The sequence below is a fragment of the Chiloscyllium plagiosum genome, unplaced genomic scaffold, assembly GCF_037043375.1.
Source record: "Chiloscyllium plagiosum isolate Xiang-an unplaced genomic scaffold, Cpla_swu_hap1 HiC_scaffold_9, whole genome shotgun sequence".
Classification (NCBI taxonomy): Eukaryota; Metazoa; Chordata; class Chondrichthyes; order Orectolobiformes; family Hemiscylliidae; genus Chiloscyllium; species Chiloscyllium plagiosum.
The window spans coordinates 104,953,225-104,976,536 of record NW_028270147.1 but is presented as its reverse complement, the minus strand read 5'-3'; the positions used below and the strand labels follow the sequence as shown (position 1 = coordinate 104,976,536).

General features: G+C 41.7%; 1 pseudogene; it reads right to left on the bottom strand.

Annotated features, from left to right (window-relative positions):
* LOC148149223 (centrosome-associated protein 350-like) overlaps window positions 1-23,312 on the bottom strand; it is a 758,453-nt pseudogene that overhangs the window by 683,352 nt on the left and 51,789 nt on the right.

The following is a 23,312-nucleotide window of genomic DNA, read 5'->3' as shown; positions in this document are numbered from 1 at the left end:
CATCCGAGGACAGGCAATGAGGAAAGGTTGGAAAGGCTGGCCTTGTTCTCACTGGAGTTGAGAAGAGTGAGGGGTTTTCCTGTCCCACTGTATTCTCCAACTCCCATCTGCTTCCCTCACGGGTCATAACCTCCTGCCCTTTACTACACGATGGATTGAACTGTACAGTCCTGAGGCCTATAACTTCCATCTGGAACAAAGTCTCCAAGTATCTCTGCCCCTCCCGAATGTATCATTTTTTTCAACTCAGCCTCCAAGTGGGAGTTCCTGTAGTTTTATACATTCACTACAGATGTATTTACGCTGAATCAGTTCAATTCAATAAATATATTGATCTCACTTACAATTGAAAATTATCCATTCCTTCATTGGACCAGTAATTGTCTTCAATCTCTGTTTTGAAGTTTCAGTACTTTCCATTTATTAACCTTCCCTAATGGACATGTCCTGAAGCAGTCTATTTAGACAGTCCCTCATACTAAACAATTCCCAGCTGATCTGCTTACCAGACTCCTATTCTCGTGTTTATCATTTTGCTTCATTCAAACCAAGTGTATGTGCAGGCTCCCAGCAGCTGACATGGCAGTTCCAAATCAGTTTGGAAAAGCAAAGGTAGATTCCTTCCCTGAGTTCACCGAACTCCCACACGGACCAAACTTCCCAGCATTCCCCTCTGTGCTGGCTGCACTCAGTGCTAGCTGCAGTATTAAGGCTGCCTTGTATTAATACTGTTTCTGATTTATATCACTCCATTCTGTTGTGCTGTTGTTCAGGATCTGGGTTAAGCTCACTCATTTCTCAGTCGAGAGCTTCCTTCTTTCAGCCTGACAGAGACTTTACATTTGCAACCAGCAAATATGACTTCAATGTTGGAATCTGTTTTCAGGATTGATGGGCTCGATGGTTTGATTCAATGAGATGAGGTAAGAAATACCTGTGACTCTTGTTGCAATCCAATCTTTTCTGTCTCATCTCTTCAGGGGTCAGCATTTTGGGTGGGTTTTATGGGAGCTGTGTGGTGAGGTGGGGATAGGTTGAGAAAGGTAGAGAGTATGACCTGATTGGTTGATGGGAGAGATGAATCGCGCATGATGTGAAATTGAGTAATTTTGGTGTGGGGAGGGGCAGCTGACAGGGATGCCCCCTGTTGCTGCGACTGTTTACCTTGGTGCTTGAACCACTGGCAGAGACTATCTGAAAAGACCCTGAAATAACGGCACTAAAGGTGGGAGTTGGGGAAACAAAAATCACTCTCTATACGGACAATGTCCTACTGTTTTTAGCTAACCCCAAATAGTCCATACCTCGGCTAATACAAAACATTAAATTATTCGGCAGCTTTTCGGAATACACAATAAATTTTCCAAAATCGGAAGTCCTGCCTGTGGGGGGATTGGTGGAGGTACTGAAGCTGGAGGACGGAATGGAGTTTCCTTTTAGATGGTCACAGAAAGGTTTTCTCTATCTGGGAATTTTTATTGCCCCTCACTTCCCGCAAATGTATGGAGCTAACTTTGTGTCGCTGTTTGAGAATGTAAAGCAGGACTTGCAGCGATGGGAGGGAATAACCAGATCATGACTCGGCCGTATAGCCTTGATTAAAATGAATGTTGTTCCTTGGTTGTTATATCCTGTGAGGATGCTCCCTTTGTTCTTACCCAACCAGGTGCTGCGGAGGTTTGCGGGATGGCTTGGATCATTTATTTGGCACTGTAGGCGCAACTTAATTAAATTTATCAAGTTGCAACGTCCATAGGATATGGGGGTGTGGTGGACCTCCCAGATCTGAGGAGATATCAAATCGGCATCCTGCTGCCATATGTACGTGAATGGTGCGTAATGACTCAAAGTCGATGTGGTTTGATGTAGAGGCCTCACAGGCGAGGTGTCCCTTCAGAAGCTTACTGTTCATGGATAAGATGAGATCAGTAGGTGCGCATTGTGAAAGTCTGATTAGCATAAATACGGTAAAGCATGGAGGATAATGCGGCAGGGTGGGGGCAATTTGCCATTCACCCCGTTAGTGGGAGCTCCAGGATTTAGACTGGGATCAAAGATCTCTGGTGTCAGAGCATAGAAGCGGAAAGGAATCCCCTGTCTGGGAGATTTATTTGAGGGAGAGGTCTTGATGTCTTTTAGCCAATTAGGTCAGAAATACGGAATCCCCAAGAGGGACCTTTTCTGATATTTCCAGGTTAGGGATTACATACAGAAGACTATGTTCTTGACCCAGCCTGACAAGTCGGAGAGAATGAAGAGTGCTCTGATGTGGGGGCAGTCTTTCAGTTCGTACCACATATCATCTGCAGAGAGGGAATGCCTTGGGGGACATGGAGAGAGTCAAGGAAATTTAGAATCAGGAGTAAGGGAAGAAATCTCATCGGAAATGTGGGAAGACGTATGAGGGGATGTAAAGAAAATTTCAATCTGCATTAAGGCACAAGTGATGCTATTGAAGATCCTCCCCAGGGCCCAAATGGAGCCAGAGAGATTAGCAAAGTTGAAGAAAGTGTCTTCCCTGAAATGACCCAAATGTAAAAACAGTATTGACATCCTTACACATTGCTTTTGGTCCTGTTACAAGATCCGCGGATCCTGGGGGGCCATAGTGAATGAGCTGGAGACAATCCTGGGAATGGAAGTTTGGGAGGATCTGGTGTCCCTCCTTTTGGGACGACCGAAACTTCCCTCTTTGGGTGAGCATGGGAGGAGGTGATTCAACATTCGTACACATTGTGAGAGGAAGGACATCCTAATGAAATGAATATCAGCAAAGCCTCCAGGGTGGCACAGACTTGTGATGGAGCACGTCCCACAAGATTACCTGACAGTATGGGGCACCACGGAATGGAGCAATTTTATAAGACATGGCGGCCCTTTCTAATTTACATCAACATGGATCTGTCGGCAGTACTGATTAGGGCCTTTATATAGGCACGAGGGCTGTATGTGGTGGTCCGGGGACCCCGGGGAGTTGGTGGGTGGGGGTGGTCTCGTAAATACGGGTATATAATCACTGTTGCTCTTGTGGACAGGAGCCTTGTTGGAGGGTGCGGCAAATGGAGTCATGTAATATAGTACAATGTAGAGCAATTTAATTTTAGTGGATTGTAATTAAGATTAGATTACATACAGTGTGGAAACAGGCCCTTCGGCCCAACAAGTCCACACCAACCCACCGAAGCGTAACCCACCCATTCCCGTACATTTACCCCTTTACCTAACACTAGGGGCAATTTTAGCATGGCCAATTCACCTGACGTGCACATCTTTGGACTGTGGGAGGAAACCGGAGCACCCGGAGGAAACCCACGCAGACACGGAGAGAACGTGCAAACTCCACACAGTCAGTCGCCTGAGGCGGGAATTGAACCCGGGTCTCTGGCGCTGTGAGGCAGCAGTGCTAACCACTGTGCCACCGTGCCGCCCACCACATTAAATGTAATGTTAGTTTATTTAATTTGAGTTTGTGCTGATTTGGTTTTAGTTAAGCAAATATGAGACAACTGTATCTTGAACAACAGCCGGCGGTTTATTGACATTACTGTATTATAATATAATATTTTTCAATAAATATTTACTAAAAAAAGAGGAACATTAGGGAAAATTAACAGATAGAAGCAGCATGCAACAGAAATGATCAGGAGTGGTGAGAAAGGAGGGAGAAAGAGAGATTCCTGTAGTATGGAGAGAGAGAGAGAGAGTGAGAGTGAGAGAGAGCAAGAGAGAGTGAGTTCTGAAGGAGAGAGGAAGAGAGAGAGAGAAAGTTCTGAAGAAGTTCTGAATCAGTGCAAGTGATCTCAAAAGCTGCTCAAAGTTTGCAACTTTTTCCTGAAAACGAATATCACAAATACAGTCCATTTACATGAATAAAAATCAATTGTCCTTTCTGAAATAATTTAGATTAGATTACGATTTAGATTACATTACAGTATGGAAACAGGCCCTTCCGGCCCAACAAGTCCACACCGCCCCGCCAAAGCGCAACCCACCCATACTCCTACATTTACACCTTACCTAACACTACGGGCAATTTAGCATGGCCAATTCACCTGACCTGCACATCTTTCGACTGTGGGAGGAAACCGGAGCACCCGGAGGAAACCCACGCAGACACGGGGAGAACATGCAAACTCCACACAGTCAGTCACCTGAGGCAGGAATTGAACCCGGGTCTCTGGCGCTGTGAGGCAGCAGTGCTAACCACTGAGCCACCGTGCTGCCCATTTAAAACCAAAAAATAAAATCAAGACTTATCATAATGAAGTAAGTGCAAGTATTTAAAATCCTCAATACCTCTGCCTTCCACTTCAGTCATGCAGATATAGTCCTCCTCACTCAGAGGGAGTATTCAGTGTCTGATATCAGCCATTGTTTCAACTCTCAGAGCTAACATACACCAAACACATATTATTGCACCACTAGATATACTTTTTAAAAAGGTAAATGTAGGTGTAAATACAAATACAAAATTGAATGTGCAAACTTCTTTGAATTCAAGTCTATGCTACAGTTTGGATAAATAAATGGGTTTGGGTTGTATATAAATAGGTAGGGAGAAAGATTGGCACTTCTGGTATCCACATCCTGCCAGTCGGCTGACGCCAGTAAGGATCGATATCCCAAACCAGCTACTTATTGAGGAAATTCTATGCCAGATGTCAAAACTCAATCAGAGAGAGGAGTTCAGAGGCTGAGGTGGATTCTCTTCTGCTCGGGGCATGAGGTTTGGTTTCCTTCTGGAGTCCACAAGTTGGCCGATGGCATGGCCCGTGTTAGGATAACATGAGTTTTAACTGTTGCCCGTGAATCTCATTCAGTACATTTATTGTGTCTTTTATCAGAGCTTCAAAAATATCATCTGCCAACTGCATCTTCACACAAAGCTCATCCTGACCATAATTCACCCATTGGGCTTCCTCCTCATAAAGCTCTTGAACCTGCCAGAAAAACAGAGGGGGTGTTATTGTTTTTATATCAAGATTTATTTGTTACAGCTCTTTCCTTTCGTACCAAGCAGTGTTTGCCCTAAAATCACTCAGACTTCAGGCCTCCCACTTTCCTTGTGTCCAGGATCACACAAGTGGCCATTCCCACACAGCAGTGGAGCTTGGACAGGAGTTCTGGAGGGCTCACTGTGAGATCAATGGAGAGTCACTAGTTATTCTTGTACAAAACAATACCAAGGCTGGGAAGGTTAAGGACTAGCTACATAAATTAGGTCTGACCTGAATATTTCCAGCATTTTTTACTTTTATTTGATAAACGAGGCCTGCGTTCTCTTGAGTATTGATGACTAGGGGATGGATCGATAGAAGTGACTGAGATGATTAAACAATTTGTCAGCGAAGGAAGTGAGAAACTAATTCCTTTAGCGAGGCATGCCAGAAATAGGGCATGCAGGAAAATAAGACTTAGGTTGGTTAGGGGGTGATATGAAGAAGCCTTTTGTCACACAAACAATACTAAAATAATCTGGTTCCCTCTGGCCTTAAAAACTATTGTGACTGTTACAGCATTTCAATATGAGTGTTGAGAGATATTTGTAAGGTCAAGTAACAGTTAGGAGCAATTAGGAAATCAATATACAGAATTAAGATACAAATCAGCTATGATTAGGAGTACGAGAACAGACTGAAGGGTGCTGCTGGCTTAATCCTGTTCCTACCTGGTTTTGAATTTGATTCCAACGTCACAACTCCTCAAACCAGTGAGATCAATCACCAATGTTGCCAGTAACATAATAAACGAGTTTTACTCAGCACGCACAACCAGAAAGGAATACCCACCACAAGGAAAGAGCTGGTGAGTGTAACTGAATTACACGTTGTAACTTTAGGCTGGCCCTCTGCCCTTGTGTAGCTGTGGCCTGACGGTATCACTACTTGAGCTGATGCAGAGCAGAGACTTTCAACCCTTGCCTAATGGACACGCACTATCAGCTGGAAGTGTTTGATCCAAAGAGGGAAAAAAAGCAATGATTTGATTTTTTTGGCATATCAAGCACCCAATTTTTTAAAACTTCAGTGTTGGGATGCATGCTGCCCCCCCCCCCCCCATTTCTCCACGGAAAGATATTTTTCTTGAAGTGCTGCAGCCTACATGTTGAAGGTACTCCCACAGCACTGCAAACTCAGGGATTCCAGGAGATTAAACATGTAAACATAAAAGGAAAGGTGATATCTGACCAAGTCAAGGTGGTGGTGTGGCCTGAAGATAACGGTGTTCTTACAGACCTGTTAAACTCATCAATCTGCTGACACATGTTGTGCTGTGACACACCAACACATGGGAACGACTGGAAAGGTCTGCAAAAACTGTCTTCTAATTTTTCTATACTTTTGATTTTGGACTCAGATGGGAATAAAGCAATTTTAAAACCCAAGGATTGTTCAGGGATTGCTGGCACTTCACAGTAGCAAGTTCCTTGACATGCACTAAGTGCTACTCACACAGTTCAAGCAGTATTAGATGGCTTTCAGACAAGCTGCAGCCAAGGGCTGTGTTCAACGGGAGCTTCAGTCAATAGTAAGTAGCTAACTAGTCACTAGGCCACAGACAAATATCCTTTGGACAAAAACGGAGATTGACTCCCAGATAACTGATCAGCTCGGGCTGTATACAAGTGAATTGAGAAATCACCAGATCTCCACAAGTTAAGGATCTGTCTCTGCAGTAAAAAAGCCTGAAGAAAACCAACTTCTTTTCCCTTCAGCAATTGCTGTAAGCTGTGGCTATTAATTAATAAGTTACAGACTTGTACACATTTGAACTAGTCACCCTGTGCCTCCTAAAAACCAATGGAAGCATCTGGAGAAGGAAGATCAAGGAACAGCATTCTGATCAGCACAAGGATTATCTCAGGAAAAGCCATCAATAAGTAACATTGGAAGTATGTTCCCAGTCTTTCTCTTTATGTAAAACACCCAGTGCACTTTGTCCCTGTCTTTCTGTCTGTGTATGTGTAATGAGGAATGCATGTGGGAGGGGTTGTTAGTTTTAGTTAGTAGTTATATGCCAGTGGTTGGTAATTATTTGCATTTTTTTGTAACAAACTGTAACTCTTGTTAAGCAAAGACCCCTGACCTGTACTTACTGTAAAACTGGGTCTAAAAGACAGGTAAGTGAGGAACCAAAAGAGAAAATGCTGGAAAATCTCAGCAGGTCTGGCAACATCTGTAAGGAGAGAAAAGAGCTGACCTTTCGAGTCTAACTGACTCTTTTCTCTCCTTCCAGATGCTGCCAAACTCTTTGAGATTTTCCAGCATTTTCTCTTTTGGTTTCCGATTCCTGCATCTGCAGTAATTTGCTTTTATTAGGTAAGTAAGGAATTCAATGTACTTCTGAATTTCTTTGGAACTTTTGTGGCAACTAATGAAAAGCTGCTATTGAGTTTCAGCAAATTACTCCAGCGAGGGCCAAGTTTTCAATTCAGTCAGAAAGTTGAAGCATTTTCTGGACAAATGCAGGATAGCCAGACAGGTAAGCCAAAGATAGATAAAGCCTTTGTCATTTGAAATAATAGAAAATTCAGATGTACGATGAGGTGTTCATAATTGTGATGCAATGGTACAATATAAAACTGAACAGTTCCTAAACTGAAGCACTTACCAAAATATGGTCCACCCGATCACGTTTGTTGCCAAATTTCTTCAACTTCTGCCAAGCCGTCTTCTGATGTTGCTCTTCGTTCAACCCAAATAACTTTAAAACTTCATTAGAAATGAAGATCTGTGGGTAGAAGCACAGGAGAAATGGCAGCTGTTGCACACACCCTAAATACAGACCAAACCACCCCCAATCCATTAGCCTTCCCTAAAACTACTCAATGAAGACTTTGATGCTTTGACCTTCTAATTCTTCCCCCATTCTGAATTATGTCAAATTGGATGGAACTCAAAGCATGTTCAATGAAACAAAAATCTGCGAAATGCTTTAAAACTTAATTATAATTGAAATGAATAACAGTAGTGAGATCCAAAAGCACAGACAATACTACTTTAAGGTAACATGCGATGCTCCCAAATTGAGAGAAGGTTTGACATTTTCCCTTGCCTAAGACCTTGGCTGAGAAATGATTAATTATTCACTGATTGATTTACTGCATTTCATAGTTCAGCACTTTGCCTACAGCATCTTCGAAGAAACCTCTGCTTTGTCAAATTCCAAAAATGTTCTGCCTTTAATTGAATGTAGGCAGCTAACTGAAGATCAGCGCTGTGGGAAGTCTCACAATAAATATTGGGGCTGACATGGATTCATACAGCGCACCCAGCATTTCAAGAAGGTCAAATAATTCTCAATTTAACAGATGAGTGCTTCAAAGCTATATGACCTAACCACTGACCACTGCCTCACATGGCTCCAAGCAGGAAGATTTTGATAGGTTTCTCGGCTAACACTGTCAAAGGCAAGTAACATGCCCAGAAATGTTGGTGTGGGAAACAGCTCAGACTGAAGATACATTAGAGTCGAGTTATAAAGACAAAACAAAGGAAATGAACAGTCCCAAATTTGCTCTGTGAATGAAAAGCTGATTTACACATGCCCATTCTCAGTCCCTGGTAAAGTGCAACGCTTCACAAACTGTGCTCAAAAGGAAGTCAGGCTAGACAATGAGCAGCTTGATGTTGACTTTAGACCGTGGTTAAAAAGTTCACATTGCAGTGTTTCAAGTCTGAGTTACTGGGAGGAGTGATCCAGTGTACACTTCAATGTCAGTGCCACAGTAAAATAGAAGTTGCATTGTTGTAATAGTAAAGAACTTGGTCTGCGTGCTGGACAATACTTTGTAACCAATGCTCAAGTCACCCACCTTAACCTCAAATTGTCAAAAACAACTTGCAAACATATATAACTTTTCACACTTGTACCATGTTGTTCCCAACCTTTGAAGTATAGCCACTAATTATAATATCGTCAAAAGCTGCAACAAACTTTCACATAGCAAGTTACCACAAATTAGAGAAATGGTTCAGTAAACGTTTAGTCATACAGACTCATGTCGTAGATTGACCATGACCATGAGGGAGAACTCCACTCCTCTTCAAACTAGCACTAAAAGTCTTTTTTAAAAAAACTCTTGCCTAATCAGATAAGAACAAAGGCCACATAAACAAAAACAATTTAAGCCACGTTAAGTTGCAAAAGATCTTAGAATACTTTGGTCAATTTTGGGAATCTCAACATCATGCAAATTCTCAAGATATTATCAGGAAAAGAGGTACAAACATGATCACAGATTGAGAAGTTCAACCTTTAAGGCTTTCTTTATCTGAAAGTTATGGAATGACCCATGATTCTAAATTCTAGATTCCAGATCAAGATTCTAGAGAGTTTTAAGAAGGTGAATAATAATCAAATCTTGTATTATCAACCAATGGAAACAGCAATAGAAAGAATGAAATGATAGAGAAGAATTTGAAAAAAAGTACTGAGTGGCTGGAAGGGACACCATATATTATGTAAATAGAAACAGAATCTGCAGATTCTCAGACTGGGCAAAGTTATGACAGATGGGGTTTAATGAATAACAGTATGATGATGATGAGGATGATAAATTAATAATGGGAGAGTACAAACAGTGGAGGAGAAAGGGACTTTGGATTTTTAGGGAAGGGGCAAAATGGGAAATTGAACTCAATACAGTCATCAGGATCGAGATAATGTTTTTAACATGCTCTGTTATACATATCATCAATCAGAGCTGCTGTGGAGCACTCTTCACCCATACCTTCCTTGCTTAACTAAGAAAAAATAATTTTGTTTTCAAATGCAAAATCTGGGTCTCACCTCACAATAAGCTCTTCTGCTGACACTCTCGTCATCCTTCCATTTATAATTCCCAAAGTCTGGGGGTATTTGCAAATCCCCCAGATCATGGCCAAGTTCCTGCCATTTGCACAGCTCCTCAGCCACTCCATGAACCAGTGTCTAAATCTCGACAGCATCTTCAGCAAAAGCAAAGTTAATTTCCCCTTGGATTTTTCTGGTCTGACGTAGTTTCTGTTGAAGATCCACCCAATGGATGTTAACAGGTCTCCTTACAATCAAATTCAACTTGGACACTAACATTAGCGGATAAGAGATATATGCAAACCTGCATAACTCTTGGCGACACTTCTCACAACCTGTTCAACAACTTTAATCAAACCTGCTGTACCACTGACAAAGCCTCACGCAATGGACACGCTGACCACTTGGGGGGCCACAGTGTCACCAAACACATCAATTCCTCAGACCTGCAGTACCACCGTACATACCGGCCGATCACACAGCAGAACTATGTGGGCAGTCAGTAACGGTGAGCATGGTTAGAACCATATTGAGGAAAAAGCCAAAATGAGAAGCTAGAGACTAAAAGCTTGCAAAAGATGTGCATTTGAAGGACAGGAGAGGAATGGGATTTGGAAATGAATTCTGCCATCGGGCTACTATACATGGCCATGATTTAGGTTAACTCTGGAAGGGAAATGAAGACCACAAGAGGTTGAAGGATGATGTTAGACTAAAAGTCACAAAGAGAGACAGGGATTCATCATGAAGGGCTTTCTTAAATGTGCAAATTAGATTGGAGATGTTGAAAAATTGGGAGGCAAAGGTCAATTAAGGACAGTCTGATAATTTTCAAAATAAGCGCTCTTTCCAGACGTTTGGAAGTGCTCACATTCATGGAGTATAAGGACAGAAATCTGACCAGAAGAGGATGGAATGGTCAAGTCTCTGGGTGAGAGTTGTGGATGATGAGGCAGGAGGCATGTAACTTTACAGAGACAGGTTTGTGATGAGTAAATGCTGGGTTTACTCAACGCTGGAACATGCTGCTGAGATATAAAGGGTGTGGACCAGCTGAGGATAGCAAATGAGAGGCTGGAGTGGCAAAGGGACACAGCTGGAGAGTCAGAAACAGGCAAACCTGTTGGAGTTGACTTTCCTTTGTTGTATACTTCAGTGGTGGGCAATTGTTTCTGAAAAGCTGGTGACATTCTTTCTCCAATTTAGACAGGTGCAACATGACTGAAGTTACAGACCAATGAAATCAAACTTGCACAGGCATTCAGCTCTTACTGTTCAACTTCAGAGATTCCAAAGGAAACTGACAGAACGAGATGTTAACAGACAATCTACCACACCGATGCTGACTTAACTCTGGGCTGTCGGCCTCAATTACAGTGACAATACAGTAATAAGCCAAACGAGAGGGAAAACCTCCTGTGACAGAACTCATGTCATCATCCCACCATGCAAGGTGGTAGAACTTGCAAAGAAAATTAGATTCTTCCGTGTTAACAAAGTGGCCACATAGCCTTGTGTAAACAACGTCCAAGCTCTCTCACTGATTACAACTTTTGCTGCTTCTCAACTCTGCAAGTGATATGCAACCACCAGCAGTGAAAGGAATTCAAATCTGAAACTTCAGCCTCCCACGAGAGGGTGAGTGGGAAACTACACTGGGCTATTGTGTCAAGGTCCCATTGAGAAAGATGATAATTCCAACATCTGACCTATGCTGATTAAATGGATCACGTCAGATGCTTAGGAAATGTGATTTCCTTGAATGAATGAGACAGGCAAAATAAAAGGCCAGGTTTACACCTTGCTTCTTCTGCATTAATCCAGACTGATGACATTTACACATCAATACATCACCTCACACGTGCCATGACAATCAGCGATACCAAAGTGCACTTGAAAGTAGTCAGAACCACAGTAAATGCATTACTGTCTCGAAGAGAAAACAAACAAACAAGAAACAGAGGCTAACATTACCTTTCGATTCGGGAATCTTCTTCCTTGCCTCTCTCTTTCCCATGAGTTCCTTGTCCCAAGCAGCCAGAGCCTGATTTTCCAATTGCTGGATCGCAGCTTCCTCAGCATCGAGCCGCCGCTTCCACTCCAGCAGCTCCTCTGCATGCCGTCGCCGATGCATCACTTTCTGCTCCCGTTTAGTGAGGAACCTGATGGACATGCAAGCAGGACGGGGGAGAGAGAGAAAGGAAGTGTCAGCTAGCTGCCGATATTCATTTCTAAAATCGGACATTAACCTGCAGCTCAAAATGTATAATTCTTACTTTTTAAATTCAACACTGTTTGGGTTATAGTTTCACAACACAAACAAAATTCAGGGCAAGGTCTCCTTGCACACTTCACACATCCTAGAACATTGCAGCACTACTGCATGTAAATAGGCTCAGAGCAGTTAATCAACACATTCAAAAGGATTTCCTCCAAGTCTGCTGATGCAATATTAGTCAAAACCATCAACTTCAATGTGCAATGCTGCTCTTAAAAAAAACTTCAGTCTGACACAGATTTCCCCACCCCTCTGCAATTGGTAACCTGGCCCGGCCCAGGGATCGGTACTGGGACATTAGTGAACTGTGATCTCAAAGGAAGCGAGCAAACAAAATTCTGATAGCCTGGTCCTCAAAGTTTAGAAAGAGGTTTGAGACAAGTCAGATGCTATGCCTTCTTGCATTTAGCTCAATTGCATTTCCTATTTACAGGACAGTGTTTTGCAAAGTGTAAAGAATTATGTGTCTTTTTGCCATAGTGGGGGATTTTTATCCTAGTTTATCACAGTTGTTGCCTCTCGCTCCCCAAGTCAAATTATTAGCATCTGTAACAAAACAAAGAACCGCAGATGCTGAACATCTGAACCAAAGAAACAAAGTGCTGGAGAAACTCAGCAGGTCTGACAGCATCTGTGCAGAGAAAGAAAGGTTATGTTTTAAGTTCACTAACTCTCTGTCTGAACGAACAACAGGTCACTGGACTTGAAACATATAACGCCTTTTTCACTTCACTGATGCTGCTGGACCTGAGTTTCGCCAGCACTGCATTTTCTATAAAACTTTATTTATAAAACAGAACGGAAAAATACTAATCCGCAAAAGTGAGTCAAAAGCGTAAACGTGAGCACAGTTTCCACACTTGAGTTACACAAGGACACCTCAGTTTAAAAACAAGATTTAGCTCAAAGTAGCATTCCATCTCAAAATGTGCCAAGTTACACCAGTAATAAAGCTCACCCACCCAATTAGGCACTTCAGCACAACATCCTGTAGTGTTGGACACAGCCACCTTTATCAAAGAATGATCACATGTCACAAAATTGTCAGCCTAGAGCAAGTCTCTTTAAAGGAGCTGAAAATAAACTCTCAATTTTTGCGAGGTTTTTTGATCATACTTACTTGAACACTTAAATCGCAGAGAAAAATCTTTGCTTTTTAAAAAATGTTTGTGGGACACATCCCACATCTTGCTAAAGGTTCGGTTAGGTCTGATCCATAGAGACAAAGGTCAAGCAAGCATCACACTTTCCCTTCACTTCTACAAAGGGCGAGCATCCCATTTCTTCAGGATTTAAAGAATTTTGGAAATTGTTTGTAAAATCAATGATCACATGAAAGAAGTGGACAATAAATGTATGCAATAAGAGTGAAGCCTGCGACAGCAGATTTTTCTTTGGAGGGCAGTGTGCCCGCTTTCCAAATTCTGGGAGCAGATACATTTATAAGCTATATTGGCGTACAGTCAAGTTCCTTACTGAACAGTGACAGGATTAGACAGAGTCGGCATGGATTTAAAAGAGGGGAATCATATTTAGCAAATCTGCAGAAATTCTGAGGATCTAATGAGTAGAATTAATAAGGGGCAACCAGTGGGTGTTACTTTGACTTCAGAATGCTTTTGATCAGGTCCCACATAAGAAATTAGCATATAATGTGAGAGATTGGGGGGAGTGTATTTGCATGGACAGAGAGCTAGTTGGCAGACAGGAAACAAAGAGCTGGAATAAACAGGCCATTTTCTGAGTGGCAGCCAGTGACCAGTGAGGTACCGCAGGGATCAGTGGTTCAAACCCAGTTATTCACAATATATACAAATGATCTAGATGAGTGAATTATTACTATTTCTAAGTTTGTGGGTGACACAAAGCTGGGTGGAAGGGGAAACTGTGAGGAGGATGCAGAGATGCTTCAAGTGTGATTTACATAAGTTGAGTGATTGGGAAAATGCATGGCAGATGAAAGATAATTTTGAGAAATGTGAGATTTTTGGTTGCAAAAACAGACAGCGAGATTATCTGAATAGATTAGGAAAGGAAGAGTTACAACAAAGGGTGTCTTTGTACACCAGTCACTGAGAGTAAGCATGCAGGTGCAGCAGGTGGTGAAGGCAAATGGTATGTTGGCCTTCATGGTGGGGTAGGCTAGAACCAGTGGTCATAGTCTAAAGGATATAGGTTAGGCTATTCAGAACTGAGATAAGGAGAAGTTTCTTCATACAGTGTTGAACCAACAAAAGTCTCTGCCACAAAATGTATTTCAGGACAAAACATTGAATATTTTCAAGGGTTAGATATAGTTCTTAGGGCTAAAGAGATCAAATGGTATGGGGAGAAATTGGGACTAGGGTATGGAGTTGGATGATCAGTCATGATCATACTGAATGACAGAGCAGGCTCAAGAGGCTTATTATTATCTTGCTTTTCATGTTACTAACAGCAAAAATATACAAATACTTCTAAAACATGTTAATTGCTTATCTGGATCACAAAAGAAAAAGCTTATTCTTTTTTACAGCCTCTTTAAAGGTTTACACAAGCATAATTATTACAAAGTTCCAGTGGTATTTAATTCACCCTGGGAGAACGTGCTAGTTTATATTAGCTTTCCAATATTACAACATTCACACAACAAACATAATTCACACTTCAAATTCTGCAATATTTTTCAACGATTTCACTAATTCTGGGTGAATTTCTTTCAGAAATGTAGTACAGCCGACATGTAATCTAAACATTCACATCACATTGTATAAGACAAAGAGATCTTCAATTAAACTGGATTATCACAAAATACTATTCCATTGCTGCAAAATGACAAAACCTTTTCCTCTCTCATGATTATTTAATGAATAAATATTCAGTTAGATGCAGCGTTCTAAAGAAAATACTATTTAGAACAGGAAAAATTTATAGCATAGTCTCTGCAGATTGTGTACACAGCTGCACTGTACCAAGGGGTATATTTGTGTTACTTGCTTTCATTGAAGATAGTTTCAAGGAATAAGAGTAGTGCCAATGAAACCAGCATTTGTTGCTCATTCCCAATTGCCCTTCAGTGGTGGTATGCTGCCCTCTTGAAGGTACACCCACAGTGCTGTCAGGATGTGTTCCAGGTTTAGTGATATAATTCCAATTCAAAATGTTATGCAGCTTGGAAGGGATTTGGGAGGTGGTAGCATTAGTAAGGGAGCAGTAGCTCCCATTGTCTTTAGATGGCACAGATCATGGGTTTGGAAGGTGCTGTGAAAACAGCCTTGGTTAGTTGCTGTAGTGCATCTCATATCTGGTACACACTGCTGCAAATGTGTGCCATTGAGGAGGAAATCAATGGGTGGAGTGTCAACCAAGTGGGCTGCTTTGCTCAGGACAATGTCAAGCATTTTCCTTGCTATTGGAGCAGTACTCATGCAAGCACATGGAGAGTATTCCATCACTCTCCCAAAAAGTGCCTCTCAGGCTTTGGTCAGTTAATCATCGCAGAACACCCAGCTGTTGAGCTGCTCTTGCAGCCAGAGTATTTATGTGGCTGATCCAGTTAAGATCCCAGGTAAGTTACCCTGCCATCAATGCCAAGCCCTTTTCTCTTGAAAAGTGAACAGGAAGAAGATGGTATATTAATCCCATAACAGATCCTGTACGGTAGAAATACCAACAGTCAACTTGCAAAAACACTGATCCAAAGCAAAAAGAGGGAGATGTGATTATCTTTTCTGTGGGAGTCCACGAAGGAGCTGCAGAAAAGTATTAAAGTAACAAACTTAATTTTGAATGCAGTTTAAAACAAAATAAAAAAGGGGAAATCAAGTAGCTCTGAAGCAAGATTAAATTCAAATTAGAAATCAATACAGAATTCCTGCCACTGCTAAACTCATCCAAAATGCTCCTGAGTTTGTCCAGTTGCTACTAAATGCAGCCCTGAGCACTGAATATTATTTCTTATTGGTACTTTCAATTTTAAACAAAGATTTGAGATCTGACAGCACTATTAAACTGACAGGCATTTTAACAAAAGTAGCTGCATGTAGTTGGAGATACTCATGTCGACTGTGATGGTTACATGCCAATCAAGTTTTCACATCCATAAGACAACCTCATATGTTCACCAAAGACACATTTGCAGTCTTAAAGAGGCACTGCCATCTGAAAGTTCAAGCTTACATTTCAAATTTCAGATTTCTTAAAGCTACATTTATCAAGATTAGTGGGCTGCTAACTCTGCCAGACTGTTTGCGAAAGTCCAATTCAACGTTAAACAGGGTATTGTATCCTGTTAGCATGAGCAGCTCAAGATTGTTTATGTAACTTCAACTTCTTGTTTTCACAGTAACACCCCTTTAAAAGCAGGTTCCAGATTAATTATAAAGTCTGCAGTATATTGCCAACTAGCTGCTTTCTGCATCTATGTGAAGCCACAACTAAGCCAAAGGGATGCACATTTCTCTACACAATTCCTTTCCCTTGACCCTCCACCGACCCCCACATCATCCACATGCATGTGATGAAACAGAGCATGCTCGATCAGTGAGAAGCAGAAGTTGCACAGTACCTGACCAGCTGGTTGCTGATGTACAGCTGGAATTTGGGATGTACGTTGGGAAAACAGACACTGAGAGAAGCCTAGTGATGAGTCGTAAGGTCAGAGAAGTAGTGGTGACAGGAGAGCAATGTTTACAACAAAAGGAGCAAAACAAGAAAAACAAAGCAGCTAAGTATCATCCCAAAATTGCTTTATCTTTAGATACTCAAGAAAACCTTACATTATTAAGGAGAAATTCCAAATATTCCATCAAAACATTTGTAGCCAATCTCCCTACACCTCTACCTCAACACAACCCCTTCTGCTCGGATTCATTAACTTCAAATGGCAACAGAGCTCATCAAAGCCAACCCCAGCTCCATTTCTCTTTCTGACTTAGATAGTGGGAGAATGTCAAGCACTGCCTTCCTAACAGCCCAACCACAGCTTACAAACCCTTGTATAATGTTGTAATTATTGCTGCCTGCACCACTAACTCTGGCAGCTCATTCCATACATGTGTGAAAAAGTTGCCCCTTAGGTAACTTTAAAATTTTTCCTTTCTTACCTATGCTCTCTAGTTTTCGACTCCACTATCCTGGGAAAAAGATCACGGCTATTCACCCTATCCATGCCCCTCATGATTTTATAAACTTTTAAGGTTACCCTTCAGCCTCTCCCTATAGCTCAAACCTTCAACCCGAGCAACATCCTTGTAAATCTTTTCTGAATCCTTTCAAGTTTCACAACACACCAGCACTGAATGCATTATTCCAAAAGTGGCCTCCTGTACAATCATAACAGGACATCCCAACTCTTATACTCAATGCACTGACCAATAAAGGCAAGCACACCAAACGGTTTCTTCACAACCTTGTCTGACTGAAACTCCGTCTTCAAGGAACTAGGAACCTGCACCCCAAGGTCTCCTTGATCAGTAACACTGCCCAGGGCCTTCCCATTAAGTCCTACCCTGATTTCCCTTACCAAAATGCAGTACCTCACATTTATTTAAATTAATTAGATCAGAAAAAAACATCAGTAGTCTAGCACATCATCCCTATCTAATTATTTATTAAATATGCTAAACCTGAATCAAACCTTGCTTAAACAACACTTGGATACTGTGTGCAGGCTGATCATCATACTATAAATAGAAAAAGGGGAAACTGAAGTGGGTACACAGACAAGATTGACAAGGTTGGTCACAGAAATGTGTGGGTTCACATGTCAGGAAAGGGTTAACAAGCTACATCTCTTTTCTCTGAAAGAAGGCCAAACAGGGACATAATAGAGGTCTTTAAAATGTTGAGAGGGTTCAGCAGACTGGATACAGACAGAATGTTTCCTTTCACAGGGAAGAACATACCTTGAGGCCATAAAGTAGTCACCAAGAAATCCATCAGGGAGATATGGAAGTTCTGCAGAATTGGATTACAACAATGAAGACTGCACAGGGAGTGGTTGAATCAAATATCATACGGGTGTTTAAGGGGAAGATAGACAAGATTAGAGGGAGAAAGGAATAGAGGGTCAGGGTAATAGATGAGCAAAGGTGACAGGAGTCTCAAGTGGAGCAGTAACACTGATGTGAACTGATTAGAACAAATCATAGAATCCCTCAGTGTGGAAACAGGCCATTTAGCCCATTGAGTCCATAATGACCCTTCGAACAGCATCCCACCCAGGCTCACTCCCCTACGCTATCAGTGTAACTCTGCATTTCCCATGGCTAATTCACCTAGCCTGCATATCGCTAGGCACTATGGGCAATTTAGCATGGCCAATCCACCTAACATGTATATTTGTGGACCGCGGGAGGAAACCCATGCAGACACGGGGAGAATGTGCCAACTCCACACAGTCACCTGAAGTTAGAATCAAACCCGGGTTCCTGGCACTGTGAGGCCCTAGTAAGACCTGTTTGCATCCTCTGTAGTGTACTCAATTGCCTTCATAGGATAAAAAAGCTTACACAATGATGTCAAGCTGATAATTCCACCAGGAAAAACAATTCCTGCAACATTTGCATGTACCTCCAGTTTCCCAACACACTCCACTGAAAGGCAAAGCAAGCTTGCACCAGTGAAAGTTTTCACATTGCAATCCCATTCTGAGACTGTTACACCAGGGCAATGGGTGTAAGTAAAGAAGATGAGGGTAAGAAAACAGCTCCACTACTTGGAGAGCAGTAGCAGTGAGGCCATATTTATGTTTTGCTGCCCCGCTCGCAGGGTCAAACATGACAATACCTCAGGGGGGATAATTAGAAGCACCATATGCAGCAAACACACTGTCTTTGAAAAACAGAGTTAAATGGACTTCATATATTTTTCTCTGCTCAGAACCACTCTGTCTCTCTCTTTCTCACCCTCTCTATAACATCACCAGCTGACAAATGAGATGCTTAGGCTTGCCAGCCTTTCACAGCAATATGCCTTATAAGGAGCCATAAGAGATATTACTTTTCATCCATATGACTGCGCATCTTCTTCAGTTTTTGCGTGATGCTGCTGGTCTCACTGCCTGAAGTTGAAACAGAGGAGGGACTCCACGTCTCCGTATCTGTTTGTAGGGGACTGGAAGCGGGGCTCATTTTGGGAACATTCTCCACTCCTGGTTGTTCTGCATCCCGCTGCTCCTGTCGAGTTGGAACCTGAGAGATACCAAGATGGACGCATGGAAAGTTAAAAGGAAACAGCTCCAGAATTCGTAGCAGTGAAACACAGATGAGATTCAAAGACAGGTTTCTGCAACTAAGCAACATCATTTCCTTTCAGGCAGGCAGAGCGTTTCATTAGTTTTGAATTAACTGAGCTTTGAATTAATTGAACATTTTAAAAGTGAGTCTGATTTTTTTGTTTCTTGGGAACGTTTATTCAGGGAAACAGATTAAGGGAGGGAGATGTAAATCAATTATAATAGAAGTAAGTGCAAACAGATGAGAGGTTCAACAACCTAGTCCCATTCCTATGCACATGATCAAGTGCAAAAATGTTTTGACAGCTTTGTAGGATATGCTGATAACAGGTCGGAACCAGATTGCAGGGAGCGAAAGAATAGAAGCACAGATACATTGGGCTCAAAGCTCCATTTCTTGTGTTGTCACTTCTACAGAATGCAGAACAAAACACGATATCGATGAATACAAAGGATGGTATTCTCGGCAGCAGCAGGTATTCCTGCATATACAGCTTTAGGTTGCAGAGATTTGGCCTCGACACAAGGGAACATGTGAACATGTTATCAACTTAATAAAAGTACCGAAGCTTAAGTTGATGTTTCTCAGTGGCAGACAAACCATTCTTACATCTTTTCTGTAAAATATTAAAAGTTTTATTTATATTGTAATGATAATATAGACCAGAAACCTGGCTAATAGCAAGCTTGGATTGAAAGTGATCACCCATCATTCATGCTGCTGAGTAAGTAATTCCTTACTTTAATAGTAACCTTGCATTGAACAGTTCAGGAGTTTGCAAATGGTGGGATACTAACCAACTTGCTCTCCCCAGTGGATTTGAGTCTCTCCTGAATTTTGGTGGTGGTTTGGAGCATATGTTGAACCTCCTCCTGCTGTTTCAGAATCAGCTGCCTCGCCCTGTGAGCAGCCTTGTTGGCTTCTTGAAGATGCCTGATTTCAGCCTGTGATGAAATTGTATACAATGTATTACCATGTTAGAGACCAACCAAACCCGTCTTTACATCGTCAATAAATTTATTTTGACGACAGAGTACAGACAAAAATGAAGTCAGGGCACACAACTCCATAACCCATTAAGTTCTAAGTTGCACAGTTTCCAGGTGGCACTGTGCAACATTTACAACTTATAATGCTTGTTCTTGATGAAAACTTTGTGGGTTTTTTCGACAAAATGTATTGTCAACACGAACTCAGACAGTCAAATACTCCAGGTGGAAAATTATCATGAAAGAGTTACTCACGTTCTTTTTCAACAGCTGATGCCTTACTTTGAGTCAGCATTTCTGATTTTATTTCAGGAGGTTGCTTCCAGGTCTGTGGTGAGTTAACCTGAGTTCTCAAACCTGAAAAGTGTCCTCAGTAGACAAGTACTTTGCAGAAGAGAAAGATGATGAACAGGCAGATTTCCGCTTTTGAGAATTGCGTATTAGCTCTTGCTGCTGGGCAAGTTGGAAAGTGTGCCTGGGTTGAGTGAATACAGAATCTGGCAAATCTGTAGTGGGTCCAACAGCAATAACATAACATTCCAATTCTGCGTGACACTGCCTGACACTGCGTGATTGGCAAAACCTATGCCAACAAAAATCAGCAACTTGTTGAGACCATCACTATATTTTTCTCAGTTTTGGTTTGGAACTGTGAGCTGAAGTTGAGAATTACACTTTGAAAAGCAACTTGTTTTAAAACAAAAAAAGGGGAGCTCAAAGATAGATGTCTGCTGGCCTGGGAAGACGATGCAGATTAATTACTGGTCTAAGAACACTCCAGATATTTCAGCACCAGGGTGCTGCTGTGCTCAGAGACAATTTGGATGTTAAGTTGAACAATCTAGGAAGGACTGCTAACAGCGAATGTTGAAAAGAGGCGGAAAACAAAATGAATTGGCTCTGACTGGGTTTTGGGCAGGAGACAGGTTTGGTTTGGACTTCTTCTGGACTGGCTGTTCTTGGTTGCTCTCGTTAGTTATTTTCCAGTGATTGATTTGTTGAAAGTTCTGAGAAACAATTCTCAGACTGTAAAAAAATAAGTTAAATCTCTAGAAATCTGCGGAAGCCAAGTTGTGGGCAAAGTTTTGGAAAGGGTTACAAGAGATAGGATTTATAATAATCTAGAAAGGAATAACTTGATTAGGGATAATCAACACTGTTTTCTGAAGGGTAGGTCATGCTTCACAAACCTTTGAGAAGGTGACCAAACAGGTGGAAAAGGGTTGATGTGGTGTTTATGAATTTCAGTAAAGTGTTTGCTAAGGTTCCCCAAGGTGGGCTATTGCACAAAAGACAGAGGCATGTGACTGCGGGTGATTTAGCGGTTTGGATCAGAAATTGGCTAGCTGTCAGATGACAGACTTGTTGGTTGATGGGAAATGTTCATCCTGGAGTTCAGTTACCAGAGGTGTACTGCAAGGATCAGTTTTGGGACCACTGCTGCTTCTCATTTTTATAAATCTCCTAGATGAGGGCAGAGAAGGATGCGTTAGTAAATTTGTGGATGACATTAAAGTCGGTGGAGTGCAGAAGGATAGCACGAGGGGACGTAGCTGTAAATTGAGGGGTGATGGAGGACAGATGTCAGATGTAGATTCTTTACTCAGCGTGGTAGGGCTGTGGAACACACTGCCTGCAATAGTAGTGGACTCACCAACTTTAAGGGCATTTAAATGGTCATTGGATAAACATATGGATGATAATGGAATAGAGTAGGTGAGATGGGCTTTAGTTTGGTTTCACAGGTTGGCGTGACATCGAGGGCTAAAGGGCTTGTACTGCACTGTAATGTTCCATGTAAGTAGGGTAAATGTTCAAAGCAGATTGAGCTTACATTGTACATATTAATTTCGTTTCCTTGTAATTCATCTGCATTCTGTTAAAGTTGCATATTTTTGTTTAAGTTCTAACCTTGTTGTCCAAGATCTGTTATTGCTAAAGTCAAGGTCAGAACAATTGAGCAATTTTGAGCGTTAGTTAATATCTCAATTTCACTGTGTTCCAACTCATGGTAGTGACGTAATTTGGCTTGGCTTGCAATCTCTGTCTCAAACTTCAAATGTACAATTCATGAAGAAAACAGGACAAAGTGAAAACCATAAAGATGGCTTTAGGACAAAGTCAGATGCAACAAAGAGACAGGACAATGTTTTAACCAGGATCATGGCAGCAGCTCACCAGCTTTTCCAACGCAATTAGGAATCCAAACTAAGTGATCTCCTAATCAGCAATGCCATGCCTTGTAAGCAGTTTTAAAAAAAAAGTACAAGGGCAAGGGGAAAGCAAGGGTGAAAAATAAAACATTTAAATGGCAATAAATGATGCATCCTTTCAATTAATGTCATAAGTTAAAGACAAATCAAGGGTACTTGACAACCAACGAGAGCTGGAATCTGTTCATTTGTATGTGTGAGAACTCATCCATTGCAATAACAGCAGGCAGCTAATTTCTTTCACATGGAGGGATAAGGGGGGGGAAAAATCAACAAATTCAAAATACAACAAGCAGCATTCAAAGTATTGTTGCCTCATTGTACAATCATTCTTCTCAAGGTTTGATTATTAATTCTCCCCTTAATGTGCACTATTGAGGATAATCATAGCAAAGCATTGCCAGTAGGAGAACTGCATTGAGAAACACCATGGCATGGAAATCTGTCCCTAGGCCGAGCATATACATTATATTCAGCAGCATTTGTTGTTGGCATTTCAAGGAAAAACTATATCACCAAGAAAAAAAGGTTTGCAACCATTGGAACCTTGGGGAAATATGCTCATTCATGAAGTATTAGTGGATAGCCCGACATTTTCCCTGGCATTCAGTGGGTCATACCTGTTCCTGCTGCAACCTGAGCAGAAGCCCACGTTGTCTCCTACGGATGGATGGCATCTTATCATCTTCTCCCTTGTCTCGAAGGCGTCTGGTTAGAGAACATGGCAAAGTCACATGAACATAGAACATAGAACATTACAGCACACTACAGGCTCTTTGGCCCTCAATGTTGTGCCGGCCTGTAGAACCAATCTGAAGCC